General features: G+C 43.8%; 1 pseudogene; it reads left to right on the top strand.

Annotated features, from left to right (window-relative positions):
* The first annotated feature begins 22,567 nt into the window (after nucleotides 1-22,567).
* LOC124597494 lies at nucleotides 22,568-22,685 on the top strand (annotated as a pseudogene).
* Nucleotides 22,686-23,496: the final 811 nt, after the last annotated feature.

The following is a 23,496-nucleotide window of genomic DNA, read 5'->3' as shown; positions in this document are numbered from 1 at the left end:
TAGCCACAAACTGGTCATTTCCGTAAAATTTATTAATGTACTTATTCAAGACCTGTCCTTATGTGAAAGCCAGTAGCTGCCCTATTGAACCTTTCTTGTTAAAATCAGTCGCTGCCTTTAGTGTCTTTATTTCAGATTTAAGTGTGCTGATGTTTGCACAAAACACAATCCCTTTTCCAGGCTGTTTAAAAATCATTTAAATCGTCAATATCGTATGTACCACATCCTATTTCCATAATTTCTTTTTCACCATTAATTTCCAATTGAAGTTTATTGTCCTCCTCTGTAATATTCGGAATGCTGTTGTATGTCTCCAGTCCGAGTCGTACAGTACTTCACTCACATTGCTTAGGATACGACATTACATCTGAACATCAACTGACAAGTGGATCTTCAGTGTGCCTCCTTGTATGTCCTTCTTCATAAACGTTAGGAGAAACAAGATTAAATTAGAGTAGATTAAAACTTGTTCCACAGATCATGAATATGGCACTTCGTAGTGATGTGGAACATGACAGCTCAACAAAAAGTATGTTTACATACAAATTTTTCTAGTTTTTTGTTTTAGTTATAAGATAACTAATTTATATCTAATAATTTATATATCGAATAGAAGCAGCTGCCATCCAGAAATTATTTTAATTTACTTTTAAATGTTGGTTGACTATCTGTCAGACGTTTGCTGCTATTTGTAAGTAACCAAAGAATTTTGTGCAGCATAATTCATCGTTCCTGTACCAAAGTTAGATTTAACCCAAAATAATGAAGATCAGCCTTTCTCCTAGTGTTGTAGTTATGCACATTGCTATTCCTTTTGAATTAGGATGGGTTACTAATAACGTATTTCGTAAATGTAAATATATTGCGAAGCTACCGTAAATATCCCTTGTTCCTTAAATAAATTTCTGCGAGATGATGTTGGTTGGGCTCCAGCTATTATTCTAATTACACTCTTTTGTGCAATGAACACTTTTTTCCTCTATGATAAATTACCACAAAATACACAAATCAAAAAAAGTTTTACATCGCCTCGGTTCCGAGAATTCAGGAACCTGTACAGAAAATTGGAATAGAGATCAACATAAACATCATTTCCGCCCTTTTTGTTCCTCATGAAAACCACATATTGCATGTTGTTCCGCCATACAGCGAGACCTTCAGAGGTGGTTGTCTAGACTGCTGTACACACCGGTACCTCTAATGCCCAGCAACACGTCCTCTTGCATTGATGCATGCCTGTATTCGGCGTGGCACACTATCCACAAGTTCATCAAGGCACTGTTGGTCCAGATTGTCCCACTGTTCAACAGCGATTCGACGTAGATCCCTCAGAGTGGTTGGTGGGTCACTTCGTCCATAAACAGCCCTTTTCTATCTGTCCCAGGCGTCTTCGATAGGGATCATGTCTGGAGAACATGCTGACCACTTTAGCCGAGCGATGTCGTTATCCTGAAGGAAGTCATTCACAAGATGTGCACGATGGGGGCGCGAATCGTCGTCTACGAAGACGAATGCCTCGCCAATAAGCTACCGGTATGGTTCCACTATCGGTCGGAGGCCGTTACGGCGCTTCCCTGACCACCAGCGGCGTAGTCGGTCCCATATAATGCCACCCCAATACAACAAGGAACCTCCACCTTGCTGCACTCCCTATACAGTGTGTCTAAGGCGTTCAGCCTGACCGGGCTGCCTCCAAACACGTCTCCGTCGATCGTACGGTTGAAGGCATATGCGACACTCCTCGGTGAAGAGAACGTGATGCCAATCCTTAGCGGTCCATTCGGCATGTTGCTGGGCACATATGTACCGCGCTGCATGAGTCGTGGTTGCAAACATGGACCTCGCTATGGACGTGAGGAGTGAAGTTGCACATCATGCAGCCTACTGCGCAAGGTTTGAGTCGTAACACTACGTCTTGTGGCTGCACGAAAAGCATTATTCAACGTGGTGGCGTTGCTGTCAGGGTTCCTCCGAGCCATAATCTGTAGGTAGCGGTCATCCACTGCAGTAGTAGCCCTTGGGTGGCCTGAGCGAGGCATGTCATCGACAGTTCCTATCTCTCTGTATCTCCTCCATGACTGAACAACATCGCTTCGGTTCACTCGGAGACACCTGGATACTCCCTTGTTGAGAGCCCTTCCTGGCGCAAAGTAACAATGCGGACGCTATCGAACCGCGGTTTTGACCGTCTAGGCATGGTTGAACTACAGACTACACAAGCCGTTTACCTCCTTCCTATTGGAATGACTGGAACTGATCGGCTGTCGGACCCCTCCCCTCCGTCTAATAAGCGATGCTCATGCATGGTTGTTTACACCTTAGGGCGGGTTTAGTGACAAATCTATACGGTCAAAGGGATTGTGTCCGTGATATAATATCCACAGTCAACGTCTATCTTCAGGAGTTCTTCAAATTGGGGTGGTGCAAAACATTTTTTGATGTGTGTATCATGCCATATAATACACTCCTGGAAATTGAAATAAGAACACCGTGAATTCATTGTCCCAGGAAGGGGAAACTTTATTGACACATTCCTGGGGTCAGATACATCACATGATCACACTGACAGAACCACAGGCACATAGACACAGGCAACACAGCATGCACAATGTCGGCACTAGTACAGTGTATATCCACCTTTCGCAGCAATGCAGGCTGCTATTCTCCCATGGAGACGATCGTAGAGATGCTGGATGTAGTCCTGTGGAACGGCTTGCTATGCCATTTCCACCTGGCGCCTCAGTTGGACCAGCGTTCGTGCTGGACGTGCAATCCGCGTGAGACGACGCTTCATCCAGTCCCAAACATGCTCAATGGGGGACAGATCCGGAGATCTTGCTGGCCAGGGTAGTTGACTTACACCTTCTAGAGCACGTTGGGTGGCACGGGATACATGCGGACGTGCATTGTCCTGTTGGAACAGCAAGTTCCCTTGCCGGCCTAGGAATGGTAGAACGATGGGTTCGATGACGGTTTGGATGTACCGTGCACTATTCAGTGTCCCCTCGACGATCACCAGTGGCGTATGGCCAGTGTAGGAGATCGCTCCCCACACCATGATGCCGGGTGTTGGCCCTGTGTGCCTCGGTCGTATGCAGTCCTGATTGTGGCGCTCACCTGCACGGCGCCAAACACGCATACAACCATCATTGGCACCAAGGCAGAAGCGACTCTCATCGCTGAAGACGACACGTCTCCATTCGTCCCTCCATTCACGCCTGTCGCGACACCACTGGAGGCGGGCTGCACGATGTTGGGGCGTGAGCGGAAGACGGCCTAACGGTGTGCGGGACCGTAGCCCAGCTTCGTGGAGACGGTTGCGAATGGTCCTCGCCGATACCCCAGGAGCAACAGTGTCCCTAATTTGCTGGGAAGTGGCGGTGCGGTCCCCTACGGCACTGCGTAGGATCCTACGGTCTTGGCGTGCATCCGTGCGTCGCTGCGGTCCGGTCCCAAGTCGACGAGCACGTGCACCTTCCGCCGACCACTGGCGACAACATCGATGTACTGTGGAGACCTCACGCCCCATGTGTTGAGCAGTTCGGCGGTACGTCCACCCGGCCTCCCGCATGCCCACTATACGCCCTCGCTCAAAGTCCGTCAACTGCACATACGGTTCACGTCCACGCTGTCGCGGCATGCTACCAGTGTTAAAGACTGCGATGGAGCTCCATATGCCACGGCAAACTGGCTGACACTGACGGCGGCGGTGCACAAACGCTGCGCAGCTAGCGCCATTCGACGGCCAACACCGCGGTTCCTGGTGTGTCCGCTGTGCCGTGCGTGTGATCATTGCTTGTACAGCCCTCTCGCAGTGTCCGGAGCAAGTATGGTGGGTCTGACACACCAGTGTCAATGTGTTCTTTTTTCCATTTCCAGGAGTGTAGAAGTGAATGAAAATGGTCATAGTAAGCTAGTTTACTTACATGTTTTTGCCAAAATTTCCAATAACCCTAATAGCACAAGTAGCTGAACTTAAACCTTTCAACAGATTATCGAGGCGAATCTTCCTGGCAGATTAAAACTGTGTGCCGGACCGAGACTCGAACTCGGGACCTTAGCGTTTCGCAGGCAAGTGCTCTACCATCTGAGCTACCCAAGAACGACTCACGCTGGGGACCTTCTGTGAAGTTTGGAAAGCAGGAGACGAGGTATTGGCGGAAGTAAAGCTGTTAGGAGGGGGCGTGAGTCGTGTTTAGGTAGCTCAGATGGTAGAGCACTTGCCCGCGAAAGGCAAAAGTCCCGAGTTCGAGTCTCATTTCGGCACACAGATTTAATCTACCTGGAAGTTTCATATCAGCGCACACTCCGCTGCAGAGTGACAATCTCACTCTGGAGATTATCGAAGTGTTTCTTCCAGTTTAGTCTGTCATCAATGTGCACACCCAAACATTTGTAATATTCCGCCTTAGCTACAGACTTCTGTTCAACCTCTGTATTTATTAATGGTGTTGTGCCATTTACTGCACAAAACTGTATACACTGCGCTTTACCAAATCTTAATGAGAGTCCATTTGCTTTTTTCTGAAAGATATTGTGCATAATTTCCTCAGCTAATTCTTGTTTTTGGGTATGATTACTGTACTTGTATCAGCAGCAAAAATAACTAGCTTCACATCTACATGAATATGGAGTGGCATTCATCAATTATGTTAAGAACACTAAAGGACCCAAGATTGAACTTTGTGAGACACCATTGTTGATACCTCCCCAGTTTGAGGAATCTGCTGATTTTTGGGCATTACGTGAGCCATGTATTTCAACCTTCTGTACTTTTCTAGTTAAAATATGAACTGAACCATTTGTTCACTGTTCGACTCGTACCACAGTACTTAAGCTTTTCTAATAGACTTCCATAGTTTACACAGTCAAAATCTATCTCAATTAGTGATTCTTTGGTTATTCAGGACATTTAATATTTGACCAGTGAAAGTATATAGCATTTTCGGTTGAAAACTCTTTCTGAAAACATATTTTTCATTTTTTTAGTGCTTTACGTTTACAAGCCACTCTTGAATACATTACTTTTTCAAGGATTTTGAACGAAGTTGACAAAAGCGAGACTGGGTGGTAGCTTTTTGCATCAGACTTATTCCCTTTTTTTGCAATGATTTAACAATAGCGTATTTCAGTATATCAGGAAAAATGCACTGTTTTAGTGAGGTGTTACATATGTGACTGAGTATCTCACTTATCTGTTTTAGTACTTTGCTGGAGATGCTATCAATTCCACACACACTTTTACTTTTGAGTGAGTTCATTATTTCCCTAACTTCATAAGGAGACGTGCGTAGAATTTCAATTTTCTCAAACTGCGTATGTCTTGCCTCTTCCACACATATAGCTATGCCATTTGTGCTGGACACCTGGATCCTACTTTCCCCACAACACATAAAAATGATCATTAAAAATGTTTTCAAACTCCGACTTTTTGTTAATAAACTTTTCATTCAGTTTGATGGTAGTGCAACCTTCCAGTATTCTTGGTTGTCCTATTTCCCTTTCTATATCTACATCTACGTGATTGCTCTGCTATTCACAATAAAGTGCCTGGCAGAGGGTTGAACGAACCATCTTCAAGCTGTCACTCTACTGTTCCACTCTCGAACGGCGCGCGGGATAAACGAGCACTTAATTTTTTCTGTGTGAGCCCTGATTTCTCTTATTATACCGTGATGATCATTTATCTCTGTGTAGGTGGGTGCCAACAGAATGTTTTCTCAATCGGAGGAGAAAACTGGTGATTGAAATTTCATGAAGATCACGTTGGAACGAAAAACGCCTTTATTTTAATGATTGCCACTCCAATTCACGTATCATGTCTGGGGCACTATCTCCCCTCTTTGGCGATAATACAAAAGGAGCTGCCCTTCTTTGAACTTTTTTGATGTCATCCGTCAGTCCCATCTGATGCGGATTCCATACCGAACAGCAATACCCCAGAACAGGACAGACAAGCTTACTGTAAGCAGTCTCTTTAGTAGACCTGTTGCACCTTCTAAGTGTTCTACCAATGAATGCAGTCTTTAGTTTGCTCTACCCGCAACATTTTGTGTGTGTTCATTCCAATTTAGGTTATTTGTAATTGTAATCCCTAAGTATTTAGTTGAATTTATAGCCATCATATTTGAGTATCTTCCCACGTAATCGAAATTTAGCTGATTTCTTTTAGTATTCTTTTGAATAACTTCACACTTTAAATAATATTCCAAATTGTTTTAATTTTACTATCAAAGATGCTACTCTGAGACATAATAAAGATTCTTCTGGGCGTTTTAATAGCTTTCCTTAATACGGCGTAGTAGTTTTTATAATAATTGACTCTTTCTGGGTCATTACTCTTTCTTGCTATTAGATACATTATCTTTTCTGATTACAAGCTATATTCACTGTTTTCTTAGAGAAACTATTTTCAAAAATGCTCAGAAATGTATCATGAAATAAAATAAGTTATTTTTAATGAACATCATGTTTCCAGTACACCTCATCCCAGTATAACTGCTGCAAGCTTTCCCTAAAATTTGCAATCGTTAATTGAATGCACCATTTTAGAGAATTGTTTTGTATTACTGTATGGAGCTATGTCATATACTGCAACTAGCTGAGCATCATGATAGAAAAGACGGTTATTAACAGGATAAATTTTTGTTCGATTAAATTTATCTTGGCCTGTCAAAATATTATCTATTAGTGTGCTGCTCTCTTGTACTACTCAAGTAGGAAAATCAATAAGTGATGTCAAATTGAAAGAACAGAATAATACTTCAAGGTCATTTTTCTTGTTAGACTCTTTCAGAAAACCTACATTTTTATCTCCACAAATAATAATTTCCTTCCCTCTCTGACAGAAGCGCAACAAGGAGTGACCGATGACCTAGCAGTTTCGTCCCTTCCCCTCTCTTTAAACCAACCAACCAACCACAACAAGGAATCCAACTTTTTCACAAATACCTGAATATTTCCCAATGGTGACCTATACACAGTTACAATTATAACATTACCATTTATAGTTTAAGCTCGCAGGCACATGTTTCTTTATGCTGCTCCAGACAAATTTTTTTAGTTTCTAAATTTTTCACACTGTGATAACTTTTAACATATATGGCAACTCCTCCTTTTTTTCCATATTGTCTCTATTTACATGTGCTGAAAGCTTATACCCATTAACATTTACCTTTTCCATATCTGTCATTATATGATGTTCAGACATGCGTAATACATCTGAAGTATTCTCTGTTTCTAAATCGTCCAGACAAACAGGGAGTTCATCTACAGTACTTTGTTTTATAATCTCCTGATATTCTGATGCAATATATAGACATTATTTTTCAGTTTACAAGAGTCTTGTGGTTAACATCTTTAGTACCTGCCTCTCTGAGCTTCTCATTATGCTTGATTCCTGTCAATGTTGTATCACTGGGCAATGACCTTAGCCTAAAAAAAGAAGTGCTCCCCCCTTAATGATTTTGCTACCAGCTCTTCGCTTTCCTATTGAGGTACAGGCCATGCTTACTGATTTCATACCTACCAATAGTGTCAGCAGGAATCAAACCCATGTCTGACCCAGTATCCACCTGAAGCAGCCGATCCAACTCCATATTGACCCTCCTTACAGAGCTGATCAACTGTGGCTGATATTACCGCATGACAGCAAGTACCAACCCAACATTTGTCTGATTTGTTGCAGAAGCTGATTTTACCATGTTACTCTCAACATTATAGCTCTGATCTCTGATCCCTGTCAATAGCGTTTCCTGTTCCACTCACTATACAACATGATCCTGTTTTGTAAAGCCCTTGCACAAGGATCCTACATCCTCTACCACTTGGCTAAGACATGCACTGGATTGAAAATATTTGTAACCCGTTACCTGTTACCTAATTTTTCGTGCAAAATCTGGCCCACAGCTCTCCCATATATACTTCCTAGCAACAGAACTTTCCTCCTGATTTCTACTTTGCTTGAAACAAGTGGTTGCCTAATGGAAGTCTGTTGGGTATTCGCTACACCTGTGTCTACGTGAGCCTCATCCTTACTTATCTGAGGTAGAAAGGCAAATCTATTTTTTTCTGCTAATGATGAAACTATCAGACACTGTTGTCTTTCTGTGACCCCTGTTCTTTGTTACGACTTCCCACTTCACCCCTCTCCTTCCTTAACCTCATCAGTTTTCCCTGGCACTACACAGTTCAGCCTTAAGGCTCTAATCTTCCCTCCCTGTTCAACTATTTTCTTGTTCCTTGAATGTACTTTGCAGTGCCGTGGAAGAGTCTCATTTACTTCCCCAATTCCCATGCCACTACATTCCCTACTATGAAAGAATCTGTCACAACAGCTGCATAAAACTCCAGAACTAACTTTTCACTGGCAGCTCAAGCACTTTATGAAATTTAGATAAAAACAACAACAATGTTCTATTATCTACAGGTCCCAGGAGACACTAAAGTTACGTAGTACACTAATGTATGTATGTTCTATTAATATAGAAATATAAGGCATTTGAATTTATGTTAATATGCTAAACTTGTACAGTCGAAAAATTAGACGTAAAATCGCGTAAGCGCGATAGCGACTTCTTTGTGTTTTAAAAAGAAATAAAAGATAGAACTTTAAACATTTAATTACTTGTGTAGATAAGGCTCTACTTTATGTATGTGGAAAGAAAACAAGTTAAGTTCTGCTCTTAATACGTAAGCACACGTCTCAAATTTGTGTTATCTACGCCTGGAAAAAGAGAAAGCAGGCACTTACGAAATGTTTAGTTTCCTCAAAAAAATAATTTTTGAAAAGTGAAATCTTCAACAGTTAAGTTAAAGCAGTCGTTAATTAACTTATTTAAGGCGTACTATCAACTTAATTAACAGCTATTACAAAACTAACCACTTATCTTTACAAGCTGATGTTCCAGCATCTTGTGGTCGAGCGGTTCTAGGCGCTTCGGTCTGACGCCGCGCGACCGCTACAGTCGCAGGTTCGAATCCTGCCTCGGGCATGGATGTGTGTGAGGTCCTCAGGTTAGTTAGGTTTAAGTAGTTCTAAGTTTAGGCGACCGATGATCTCAAATGTTAATAAGTCCCATAGTGCTTAGAGCCATTTGAACCAAGTTGTTCCAGCATCTGCCGTCTGGGTCAGGACTGCCAACATGATGCACAGATGCCCACACAAGTAAGTATTAAAGTATTGATAGTGATGAAAATTACAGAATATATGTCTTCTGTTGGTGAAGTAAGATTGTAACTCTTCTGATGGCTGCAAGTCTCCTAGTGAGTCGAAATAGTAAACGTTTTTCCCCCAGAAACACCTAAATTCACAATTTCACATTCCCCAGTCTTCGGTAATGTATCCTGCATAAACACACCACGGAATCTTGGAAAGCTGAATTTTTTTCTAACAAACATGAGCAGATCTGTATTTGTGAGGGGTCTATCTAGTTTTTCCTAACTGACTTGAGCAGATGTGTGTTTGTAAGCTGTATGTCTGGTACGGTAGCTAACGGGATTTTGCATTTTTATTTATGAAGAAATCTAGTCCTTTCTTGTATGGCTTCATGTATAATCCTCTTCCGATGGCCACTGCTTCCATGATGCTGTTATACTTCGTGCTTCCTCTTGCTGATCCTGGGAGTCCCGTTAGTTCGTGACTGTTCTGGCAATAGCCGTAGCACCACCAGCCGTCGCTGAGAGAACTGCGAGGGCAGAAATGGGGAAGGGGATAATTCCGTCTGATGTCTTGGGTATCGGCAGAACCGTGGGTGCATTAACCGGTCCTTTATGCTTCACAGCGCTTTTAGCAGCATACATTGCTGTCAGGATACAGTTTTTTAAGCGACTTTGCGCTGACTTCTTCCTCTTCTTCGTTTTATTCTTCTCCTTCAGTGCATAAGGTGCGGCATTCATAACTTGTTTGAAATTCACGCCCAAGCCCAACTTAATTTTGTCATGCATGGTTTTATCAACTACAGATGGTGCATTGCTCTGCCGTTCACCAGTATCCTTTCTCGCCCGTATTGCCGTGGCCTTATCAGCTAAAATTCGATCCGCAGCGTGACGTCCTGGGAGATCTTTTTGCAGTGTTGTGTTCCAAACACGTCTTGTCAAGCAGGTTAATCCCCTTGTCAGCACAAGCAAAGGTCCGCAGTAGTTACTCCCCGAAATGTGCAATTCGAATGGAAATTTGTCGAGAATACCAGCACCTCCAAGAATGTGTCTTCTATCGTGCATTTTATGCTACTGTGCTGTCTGTGCTCTGGGCACCCCATTGCTTAGCAAACCGTCAGCGTCAATCCAGCTGTGTTGTGATGCAGGAAAGCCAAGCGATCTAATTAGTGCTCTATTCTCTCAACGTTTTATGACACACCTCATGAGAAACACGTTTGGTTCTGAGCTCTTCTGCATTTCCTCTGTGTAAGAGCATTCTGAAATTTCAATGCCACTGATTTCCTTTAAGATGAAAGTTCTGGGATTTGTTCTCTGCACTTTGGAAACTGAGATCGTCTCACTAGACGAGTTTGGGAGATATGTCTCCTCAAAAGCATCAAATCACCTTCATTAAATTTCTGTTTACGTGGATGAAACATTTTAATATAATAGAATACCGTATCGATGTTTCCATTATCATGAATAACGATTTGTCTCATTTTTATTGTGTTAAGTTTGGTTCGATTGTACTGTGCAATACAAAATCATTGAATGACAAGTCGGTTCGTATAAGCGTCTGGTAAATGGATTTTAAATTCATATTGCCTTGTTTATATGCTGTAATGCGATTTGCATTATGCCACACCGTTTCAGGATTCTGGAATATGTTTGACTTAAATAAATTACGTCAACGCCCATAAGACGACCAAAACAGAAATATCGTAGAATATGATCCTGCTTTTCCACAGCAACATGGTGAAATATGAACGCCGTGTTCTGCTTAACTTTTGCTGGAGGAGGGATTTGACTGCTTCGACTGAATGTCGTGTATGTTACATCATTGACGCTCTGCAGTCTCTTTTGCAATACAGATATATGCTCAAAGGGGACTCCATCCGGGTGAGATTGCAGTGACGTGAGAACATTTGTATTTCCGCAGTTGTCGCTCATATATTATCGGGAAGGAGTATCCTATTCTTCTTCTTCCGCTCTTCTTCCGCATCATCGCGGGATCAGTCACAACGAAGTCCTGATGCTTCACCCACCCCGCCATGATACCGGCTACATCAAGTTTTGGCGTGGAATGGTTTTTACAGAAAACATATGTCATCAAGTAAGCTACAGACTATATACACACCTGAAAAGTTTTCATCTATCATTCAGTTTAACGATGACTGAAGACGTTGACTGTGGTGACGAGGTGATTCAGACACTTTGGTTTTGCTGCGGTGTTCTAGATATTGCTGTGAAAATACTGGTAGCAGTAATATTATTATGAAAGCTAAAAAAACCAGTTTGAGGTAATATAGATATTTCTATTCAAAACAGTCATGTACAGACTGCTACAACAAAAAAACAAACTGGTTCGTTCTTTATCTTCAACCCGTACAGTATTTAGCAAATAAAGATTTCTTGTAGCACGGAATTCAGAGTGTATTTCTCTCAAATTTATAGATGTCCCTTTAGCTTCACCTTTTGACGCTTTACTGATGCATTGTTCTAAATCGTCTGCATGCACACTGTAAGTATGGAGATAGTTCACAATGTCTTAATACACAGTTTGAACGTATGACAGCCTACGGTTAAGTCTTTTCACGTTTCCGACAAAGTTGAAGACTAGCAAATCATCCAAAGGTAATCTGAAACGAAATGGAACTTTCCTAGTTGCTGTGGTGCTTTAGATGGAAAGCATTTTGCCATAACGCGTCTCAGAACAGTACTTAAACGTTTTATAATTACAAAGCCTTTTTACAACATTGTGCTGTTTGCAGTGGTCGGTGCTGAGTACTGCTTCAGATATAGGCATAGATGCGGGAAGTGATGGAAGAGCTTCCCACAGTAACATATTCCCAATGTCTGAACTGAATATTACACTTGAGAAGAATTTACTCAATTGGCCTGGAGATGGACTTTGTGTGGGAGATGACGCTCTTCGAACAAACTTACTGAAGCCATACGGACATAGGCAACTTTCACAGGAAGAACAAGTTTTTGATTTCCGCTTGTCAGAAGCACGACGAGTCCGAGACAATGGTTCCGGAATACTGGTTCACAGTTTCGTGTCCTTCGAAGACCAACTGATCTGAAAGTTGAGACGACAGAATCGCACGTAAAGGCTGCATGTGCCCAGCACAACTGGCTGCGCAAGACGGCTGCGAGAGAATATTTCGCAAGCAGATACGTTGATGAAAAGGATTTAAATACAAGCCAAAATAACGCAAGACAATGGAGGCGGGAGGTGGTAAATCAATTTCCATCAATTACTCGGATAGTCTTGGGATATTTATCTAACCAGTATTCCAATGATGGAAAATCAGTGAGGCAAAGTTACGCTAGGGCTTTCACAACTACGTCCTCTGTGCCGTGGCAACCGAATTTGGTGCAAAACTGTTAACAGCATTGTTAATTTATATTAAACGACATACAAACATTGTCTTGTAAGGAACAATACGCGAATAAAACAATGATACCACTCCAGATTTATAAAGTACCGACGCCGCATATTTAGTTGACTGATTCCAGAGGGGCAACACAGATTCGTTAATGCACATTGAACCGACAATTATCTTCGGTTTGTGGGACTGCAATGTATAATTATTTGTAAAATGCGTAACTTACTAAATTTGAGCTGGATTAACCACAGCAAAAAAGAATCCGCTTCGTTGAACCAAATTATGTTGGGATTGTACACGTTTTCAGCTCCCATGCCACTTTTCAAGGATTTCTTCACTTTCCTTAATTTATTTCCGTATGCGTTGTTAATGTTCTTCATTTTTTTCTCAGATGTTTCTCAGAGGCTATGTGCATTACAATACCAGTAGACCTCTACAATTACACTCAAGTTCAGAAAAAATACACTTTGAATGACTATAGATGAGACGTTGAAATTTACAGGATATGTACACTAGGATGTTCTGCAGAAATGATTAGCATTTCAGTCACCTCGGTTCAGTATGTGTCCTGTTCTCTAGCACGCAGAGGGTCCGCCATTGGCCCTGATAACTTGTTCCATGCGTGATGGCATCGGCGCGTGTAAGGTGGGAATAGCTTCCAGTGGTACAGCCATCCATGCTACATTCACCTGATTCCAAAGTTCATCTGTTGTGGTTGGACTGGGTCACACATTTTCATTGGCGACAAGTCTGCTGATCTGGCGGCAAGGGCAAAAGGCTGACATCCTGTGACACCACGAAGGATCACGTGGTAGTGCATTGTCTTTCTGAAAAATGGCATCTGAAGTGTTGTGCATAAAGGATTTGGCTACGGGTCGCAGGATGTCATTAACGTAGGTGACACTGGTCACAATGTCCTGGACACGTACCAACTGTGATTTGAGGTTGTACCCAATAACATCCCACACCATAAGAGTTAGTGCTGTGTGTCTTTTGCGAATGCAGTCACTATGATGCCGCTCCCCCTGTCTGGCTGGTTCAAATGGCTCTGAGCGCTATGGGACTTAACTTCTAAGGTCATCAATCCCCTAGAACTTAGAACTACTTAAACCTAAATAACCTAAGGACATCACACACATCCACGCCCGAGGCAGGATTCGAACCTGCGACCGTAGCGGTCACGCGGTTCTAGACTGTAGCGTCTAGAGCCGCACGGCCACCCGGCCGGCTCCCCCTGTCTGCAGCGAACCGAAATGCCACCATCATTTTCAAACAAACGGAATCTGGATCCGTCCGAAAACACTGATGCCGTTGCTGTCCCCAGTGACGTCGTTCCATATCCAACTGCTGTCTAGCATGTTTCTGTATATTCGTGAAAGGCAGGTGGAGAAGTGGGTGAACTCATGCTGTAATAAACCCCCTGATATTGTACGATGTGTCACACTGTTCCACTGTTGCGCGAGAACCGAGGAGGACGCAGATCTGTCCTGCAATGCTATTGGATGAGGTGTCGATCTTCTCGGGGGTGCGACCTGACCCACCTCGTCATGTTCTACGGCCTTCCGCGAACCAGTGTGCTTGCACGCGTTGCACTGGCAAAACACTTTGTCGCACAGGAGCAGCAATTTCCCGGATGGCTGCATCACATTCTCTCCTTCCAGTAATGCGACCTCTTTCAAACTGTCTGATCTGACGATACAGTTCGCGCACACGTCTGTGAGGCATCGTGCACGTCTGCTCGAATCACACTGATCCATTACCTTCGGTTTATAGCGACAACGAGAGCCGTAGGCACATTTTACCGGTAGGTGGTGGTGCGTTGCGATAACGATGTTCATCTTGAACCCGTGAGTCGACATGGTTCAAATGCTAACCATTTCTGCAAACATACTAAAGTACAAGTCCCGTGAATACGAAAGTCCTATCTCTAGTCGTTCAAGGTGTTCTGTTTCTTTTCTGTACATGAGTGTATTTTTTCGCACATTTCTCTTCATAAAATTACTGTTAATTGTGTCCCAATAAAAATACAAAAATTTCAACACGTCGTTGCCTGAAGACGTGCACGAACTTCTTTCCTGACTCTCCATCGTGATAACAAAGCAACAAGAACAAGACAAGTTCAACGAACAAACCGAATAAGCTCAACGGCAGTTCTGACAACAAGAGAGCGACTAGCTATTGAGCTGTCAGACGAGGCGGCCACAACAGTGCTGCGTAGCGGCGACTAGGTCACATGACCGCTGTACGGTGTAATTAGAACTGAACATGCGCAATTCCAGTCGCCGCTAGTTTTTAGTGGCTGCTAGCTGAGTCAATAGCACGAGTTCGTTGTCACATGAAGCGATTACTTCCTGCTGTTCATGTACTAGAAACAAAAATCGCCTCATGTGACACAGGCCATAAAGCTCGATGCGCATGAGCGAGTAACATCCGCAAGTGCTCGCGACGAGTTCGCGGTGTCAGAAATCGTTTCAGTGCACACAAAGCGGCATCGCTGCGTTAATCACACATCAACACTAGTTTGGATGCCACGCAGCGTGCACCTAGGGAGACGAAAGCTAGCAGTATTAGTTTATTTCGTTTATGAATACTTTAAGAAACGCATCAGAAGATTACGGACTGAAACAGTGATCAGTTCACGGGTGCTGAAAGAAGCGTTAGTGACTCTGTCTATACAGGGTGACAATTAGTGAACAATATGAAGTAAAATTGTCATAACTTCTGAACGTTTGGCGTTACGACAGTCAAACTGCACAGTTGGCCGCGGGGCGTGGTGGGAATTAGTACGCGCATGCGCGCGTGTTTTGTTTTCGACAACAAACTTTCGTTTGGATGGGTTCGTCAATAAGCGAAACTGGCGCACTTGCAGGACTAAGAATCTGCATTTCGCGATCGAGAAGTCTCTTCGCCCTCAATAGGAGACTGTGTGGTGTGGAATGACCAGTCACGGAATAATTGGTGCGATATTCCTTGGTGCCACGGCGACTACCGAACGGTACGCGAAAGTTTGGAAGATGATTTCATCCCATTATCAATAGTGATCCTGATTTCGACAAGACGTGGTTCATGCAAAACGGAGCTCGAGCCCATCGAAGCAAGAGAGTGTTTGATGTCCTGAAGGAGCCCTTTTGGGACCGCATTCTGAGTCTGGGGTACCTAGAGGCCACTAGGATGGGCCTCGATTGGACGCCATATTCTGCGGATCTGAAGACCTGCGACTCCTTTTCGTGGGACTGTATTAAAGACGAGGTCTACAGCAACAACTCTAAAACCATTGCTGAGCTGAAAACAGCTATTAATGAAGTCATCGACAGCATTGATGTTCCGGTACTTCAGAGGGTCATGCAGAATTTCGCTATTCGTCTGAGCCACGTCATTGCCAATGATGGAAGGCATATCGAACATGTCATAACCAAAAACCGAATATCTGTAGTGACGTTTACATGTTGAATAAAGTGTGTGCACGCCGTAGTTTGTAAGTAATTACGTTGTTTTTCATATAACTCGATAACTGTCGACCTGTAGATTTAAGATAAGGTGAATGTTAAGTTTTTTTATTTTCGAAAGACGGTACACTCTTTTGACGAAGTAACAGTATTGCAACAGCTTTAACGTCAACTGTTCATCTTTTCCGACATGTAGATCTGGGTAGTGACTGCACTCTCATCTGCTTTCTCAATACAGAATCGGCCACACAACACTGCGTAAAGTAGGAATGTTTGTGAATATTTTTGGGAAGTCTAGCACATTGCGAAATTTACAGATGGGACGTGGTTGAAAAATACCAGAGAATTTGAAAAGCGTACTATGCCATCTGTACTATAACGTCTCATAACCAAAGAAGGATGTTCACTTAAGAGTAGATAAAATGATTTCGGTGAATCAGTTTGTTCTCAAATTATTGAAACAAGTGCAATAACATATTTTGTGCCTGCAATACAATAAGGCATTGATTACAATGAACCAGCTCAGGTAACAGAATTTATTTTAAACTGCTCTTAACTGAAGCTTTTATTATTCCGGTGAAAGGGGTCTCGTCAGCGAGCAAAGTATTCGCTGCTTAGCCCCATTTCAAGTGTTAAATGCCCACATTCGAGCAAGAACGCCACCTCTAGAACGCAAACACAGAATAGCTTCAGAGTTGTGTTTGCCCGCAGCTCGTGCTCGTGCGGTAGCGTTCTCGCTTCCTATGCCCGGGTTCCCAGGTTCGATTCCCGGCGGGGTCAGGGATTTTCTCTGCATCGTGATGGCTGGGTGTTGTGTGATGTCCTTAGGTTAGTTAGGTTTAAGTAGTTCTAAGTTCTAGGGGACTGATGACCATAGATGTTAAGTCCCATAGTGCTCAGAGCCATTTGAACCATTTGAATTTTTAAACAGTTGTGTTTACGTATATATCCTTTCTCTCCTGATTCAGTTTCAGAAACCCTGACAAAGCTTTACATCCACAAGAAACAATGCTGATCTCTTGTTAATCCTATTGTGACACTCCCTACGAGATATTCCCCATATTTCAATTTTTTTTCACGTCTTCAATGAGCAGTTCCACGTCCAAACTGGGTGCATCCAAGACGGGCTGATGGCAGCTGTTGCTAGGGTTGCCAGCACGTGCGTATTGCGCCGTTCATCTATGACGGCTGGTGTTTGGCTGTGACCGGCGAGATCGCTGTGATGCAGCAATGGCTTCGTTTTCTTTTCTTTTTTTTTTTTTCTTGGTCATCGATATTCTGATCACCCAGTGATGCGGCCCTCCACGAATTCCTCTCCTGTGCCAACCTAGTCATCTCAGAGTCAAGAGTAGCACCTTGTAACCTACGTCCTCAAGTATTCTAATCTCTGTCTTCCTCTACAGTTTTTGCCCTCTACAGCTCCCTCTAATACGATGTAAGTCATTCCCTGATGTCTTAACAGTTGTCCTATCATCCTGACCCTTCTCCTTGTCAGTGTTTTCCACATATTCATTTCCTCTCCGATTCTGCGCAGAACCTCGTCATTCCTTACCGCTTATCAGTCCACCAAATTTTCAGTATTCGCCTGCAGTACCACATCTCAAACCCTTCGATGCTCTTCTGTTCCGGTTTTTCCACAGTCCATGTTTCACTACCGTACAATGCTGTGCTCGAAATTTACATTCTCAGAAATTTCTTCCTCGATTAATACCTATGTTTGATACTAGTAGACTTCTCTTGGCCAAGAATGACCTTTTTTTTTTTGCCTGTGCTAATATGTTTTTCATTTCTTTCCTTGCTCCGTCTGTCATTGGTTAGGTTACTGCTTAGGTAGCAGAGCTCCTTAACATCAGCTGCTTCGTGACCATCAATCTTGATGTTAACCTTTAAGTGCATGATTTTTTATTTCAAACTGTAAACATTACCACGTTTAGTTTATAGTGCCTACATTACGAAAAAAAAATATTGAAAAATTTTTAATTGAATTAACAAAGCATTATTGTTGACAATCGCTATAAACACAAAAACAGACCTAATTTCAAATCTATCGCAAAGACACTCGAATTAACTGTCTACACCATCTCTATTTACGTTTTCAAAATAAAAAAGTAATTTTCAAACCCACAAATCAGTGCACAAACACCAAAAAAGTCTCTACTTTCCGCCAAAACACTCGCGCGGCAGTACATCCACACAGCTGATTGTCGAACTGGTTTAGTTCATCCTGCCATTTACGATCCCTATGAACAACTACTAGCAGCTTACTACCTAACGAATTTGTTACAAAATGTTGCTCAGTACAGGATACATCGAAGAAATTAAGCCTGTAGCTGATCAGCTACACTATGCATTGAAGGGTTAAGTTTCTCGCTGTTCTCATTTCTGCTGCTTCTCATGACTTCCGTCTTTCTTCGATTTACTCTCAGTCCATGTTCTGTACTCATTAGATTGTCCATTCCATTCAGCATGTCATGTAATAACTATTCACTTTCACTCAGGATAGCAATGGCTAGCGAGCGCAATGTTCCCTCGTCGCTTACTCGAGGCGAGTTCGCAGAGTCACTGACGTCGTGTACGCGGCTTCATTACTTGACATGCACTGCTGAAACACGCGAGAAAATGACGCAGCGAGCGCGCAATAATAAGTCATTCGTGCGGATCGGGGCTAGCGTCTACTGATGGGACGGTGTCCTCCCTGCTGCTAACGAGGCGATTCGGTTCTACATAAAACATGGTCCCCGGCAGTTACAGTCAGCCTATTAGCGGCCCATGCTAATGTCGCCCGTGCAATTAGCCAGCGGCGGCTAATGGACCGCAGGCTGCCCGCCGGAATTGGTGGGGGCGGCGCCGCACACACAACACAACACGACAGCACCGGGCGCGGCGCGTCTGCTCGCGGAAACTTATGGCACTCCGGAAGGCCACCCAGCGGTCCGGCCCTAAAAAACCAGAAATATTTCAATTTTTGTGCGGGAGGTCCACAAAATTTATAACTTAACTTGCGGCCCGTGCGGCAGGAGGGGCGGGGCCAGTCGGTTCTGCTAAAATATCGAGTATTAATTTGGAAAGGGTGGAGCGCGCAGCCGGAACGGGAATCCGCGATGGCTGCTGAATTATTCAGGCCGCCTCGGGCAGCGCCGCTCCTGAGGGCGGGAGGTAGGGTGGGTGGGAGCGAGGCCGCTGGCCGCGCGCGGCAGGAACTCACGCGCCGTAGCCGTATTACCAAGCAGTCGGGAGAAAGCTGCATTTTTTGTTCCTTCCGTTCCAAGTTACGACCACACTACTTCTCTCAGGCACCGAATTACTCCTGTTACATACTTCTTTTTTTATTTCGGAACGAAACTAGAAAACTTATACCAGCTTCCAGACTGCGTTGATGCGCCTCGCCACGACTTCTTCTCGTCCACCAACTTCTTCATTTCAGAGTAGCACTTGCACCCTATGTCCTCAATCCTTGATATTGTGGTGTGCGTACTGTAAGACCTTCGGTACACACACCATCAGATTGTTTGACTTGTCGCTCTAATGAAGCAGGCGAGTGTCAGCAATATGTCTCGTGGTCTTATCGTGGCGTGTTTATCTTCTGCCGTTAGGTCAGACGACAGAAATGCCACTTGCACGCTTACAATAGCAGATTGACGGTGACCAACTTTAAACAGAACTTGATTAATTTTCACACACATTTATTAAGATAATAATAATCATAAACCTTACTTAACTTGATTCTGGATGCTATTTACAATTGACAATCTGAAGTTCCTTTGGAATTGGTACGTTAATCGTATTCTCACATATCTCTGATACTTGACAAAATGTCTATTCATTTATCTTCATGGCTATGTACAGGAATATGATAATCTTATTAGGTGCAGACTGAAACTTGACTACAGACTAATGCAGACTGACTAATCGGAGGTCTGTACACTCGTTATAATACCTCTAGCGTTCAGGTATCACTGCGCGAGTGTGATCCGCGAGGAGAGAAGGTTCTACGTTAGCAGCAATCTCATTGGCTGCGTTACATATTAATACACGGATCGGCGGAAGCAGAATTTGGTCCATCTCTAAGACAGCGCCATCTCGTAGTGCGGAGACGGACGAGCGCTGCGCCTGCGCTGTTGTGCTTAGCGGGGCCGCTCTATTGGGAAAGTTGTGTACGCGCTGACTACGCCGAACTGTGTACCCAGCAGATATACTACAATTCCTTGGTGGCTTAACACGTGTCGTCTCATCCTTTCTCTTCTTCTAGTCAGTGTTTCCCACATGTTGCTTCCCTCGCCGAATCTGTAAAGAACCTCTTCATTACAAAATTGTTAAGGCTTTCCTGGCCACTTGTTGACAAACTGCCTATTGGCTTCTGTCTCGGGTTCTTCGGCCGACGTTCATCTAATGATTTTACTGGCGTTTCGCCAGCACGAGTGGCTGGAATATTCAAAGCTTCACCCTCCATTGCCGGTGGTGAACTGGAGCCGAGCTCGCGGCCGCAGACTATATGTACTTATGACCGCGGAGAAGCCCTCGGGCGTTGACGCGCCAGGTACATATAGTCTGTGGCCGCGAGCTCGGCTCCAGTTCACCACCGGCAATGGAGGGTGAAGCTTTGACAATGCCAGACACTAGTGCTGGTGAAACGTCAGTAAAATCATTAGATGAACGTCGGCCGAAGAAGCCGAGACAGAAGCCAATAGGCAGTTTGTCAACCTCCTCATTTCTTATCCGTTCACTTAATTCTCAACATCCTTTAATAGCACCACATCTCAGACGCTTAGATTCTCTTATTCTTCAGTTTCCTCACAAATCCATACTTCCCTTCACGTGAAGAAATGTAAATGTCGTACGGCATTTTTGGCTGGAACAGAGAGAAGGTCACAGTCTGTCGTAATATCATCTGTATTTTATCGTAGATCTAGATTTCAGCTAACAGCGCAGCTTTCATAGTGAGTTACACGCAGTCACGTGGAATCAGCGTAGTTAACACGGCATGTACGAGGGCTGTTTTTTTTTTTTTTTTTCAACCTCCAATTGGCTGTAAATAAAAGAAAAATGTACAGAAAAAATTAATTTTATTACCAAAAGTACAGTAAAGTCTTAACTTATTTTTCTACATAATCGCCAAAACGATTGAGGCACTTGTCATATCGTGACCAAAGTTTTTGGGTGCCTTCCTCGAAGAATGTTGCTGCCAGTGAGGACAGGTAAGTCTTGACGGCGTCCTAGTTCTTCCTTAGTAGCGAACTGCTGCCCACCTAACCATGACTTCAGTTCTCGGAACAGGTGATAATCACTTGGTGCTAGGTCCAGGCTGTACGGTGGATGTTCAAAAACTTCCCATTTAAACTTTTTGAGGAGGTCTTTTGTCATATTGGCACTCTGTGGTCGGATGTTGTCATGGATCAAAACAACGCCAGACGAAAGCATTCCTCTGTGTTCGTTTTGAATGGCTCTGCAGAGACGATGTAAAGTTTCACAATAAACTTCCTTGGTTATCGTCATAGCTTGCTCCATAAAGTCCACCAGCAGCACTCCTTTATGGTCCCAAAACACAGTGGCCATTGTTTTTCTTTTCGTCAGCGAATGTTTAAACTTTTTTGGCTTGCTTGGGGAAGCTGCGTGCATCCACTGCTTTGATTGTTCCTTTGTTTCAGGATTGTCATAGAGGAGCCACGTTTCATAGCCAGTAACAATCAACTTCAAAAAAACGTTTCCCTCATTGGCATAACGTGTGAGAAACGATAATGCTCACGTCATCCTTTGCGTTTTGTGGTCGGTACTCAGCATTTTTGGGATCCAACGTGCACACAATTTCCGATAGCCTAGGTCTTGAGTCACAATTGTGTACAAAGCAGACTTGGAAATGTCTGGAAATTCATCAGACAGTTCGCTAATTGTAAACCTTCGTTTGCATCTCACCGCCTGATCAACTGATCAACACGCTCAACGAGGCCTACAGTGGCGACAGACTTGCGACCTTGTCCATCTTCATCATGGACGTCTGTTCGTTCTTCTTTAAATTTTCGACACGATTCCCGAACACTACCATCACTCATAACGGTGTTACCATACGCGTTGCTCATTCTGCGATGGATTTCCGCAGCACTACATCCTTCTGCTGCCAGAAAACGGATTACACTTCGTAACTCACATTTGGCGGGAACATCGAGCATAGCGGCCATGTTTACACGGACGTAGCCCGGCTGCGACTGACACACTGCAGCTGAAAACGGCAGAGGTTGTGGTGGGGGAGCTGCGCAATTGCATGATGCGCAGGTCCGGCCCCTCCCTACCTATTACTGGCTTAGATGGACGATCGGAGGTTGAAAAAAAAAAAAAAAAAAAATGCCCTCATATTACAACATAACTTTGGCAAGTGAAAACAGCAATCAAACTCAGTTAGCTGAAATCTCGATCTGCAATAAACTAAAGACGACAATGGCTGACCTTCTATCTTGTATTACACAACGCTCTTGGGGCACAATTATTCCCAAGGAATCAAACCTGATTTTTGGCTGCGATATCCTACAGTTTGGATTCAGCCACTTGGAAAAGGAATTCTTCCTCCGCCCATATTGGCCCCTCATTTGCAGACATGTTGCCAACGGCCTTGCCGCAGTAGTAATACCGGTTCCCGTCAGATCACCGAAGTTAAGCGCTGTCGGGCTGGGCTAGCACTTGGATGGGTGACCATCCGGTCTGCCAAGCGCTGTTGGCAAGCGGGGTGCACTCAGCCCTTGTGAGGCAAACTGAGGAGCTATTTGATTGAGAAGTAGCGGCTTCGATCTCGGAAACTGGCTTACGGTCGGAAGAGCGGTATGTTGACCACATGTCCCACCACATCCGCATCCAGTGACGCCTATGGTCTGAGGATGACACGGCGGCCGGTCGGACCGTAGGCACCGTTGGGCCTTCATGGCCTGTTCGGGAGGAGTTTGCAGACATGTGAAAGTTAGGTAGCTTGCGTATTTGAAGAATGTTGGTGTTCTACAACGATCTATGGTGATGTCGAGCCACAGTTTTCTCTTCTCCAATGGCACCAACGGGGCGTCGTGCTTAACATCCCTCTTCGATGAACATATCGCCATCAACAGTGCCCGCATTCTCTCTGCTCATAGGACACTGTGGAAAGGTTCGTAATTCAATCCAGGACAACAGAACAAAATCTGGTCTTCAGGAACTTAATGCCACGAACTGTCTCAACTACCTTTCCACCCCGGTACCTTCAGTGAATATTCTATCTGCGAGTAACACCAGCATTCGAACAGGCTTATCTCCACACAAGCTTGCATTAGCAACTGCAACTACGGAGGCAAGTATTCACTGCCTTCTGATGATATGCTCAAAAAGTCGATGCTCAGAAATTTCTCTTTAAAAGTAAGTCCTATGTTTAATGCTAGCAGACTTATTTCAGCGATGAATGCCCTTTTTACTTGTGCTAGTCTCCTTCTTGCGTCCTCCTTGCTTCGTTAGTGAAGCGTAATTTTGCTGGAAGATAGCAGAATACTTTCACTCCGTGGTCCTCGGTG

Source organism: Schistocerca americana, chromosome 2 (assembly GCF_021461395.2).
Source record: "Schistocerca americana isolate TAMUIC-IGC-003095 chromosome 2, iqSchAmer2.1, whole genome shotgun sequence".
NCBI lineage: Eukaryota > Metazoa > Arthropoda > Insecta > Orthoptera > Acrididae > Schistocerca > Schistocerca americana.
Note: the sequence above shows the minus strand (reverse complement) of the source record. Positions and strands in the feature narration are given on the sequence as shown.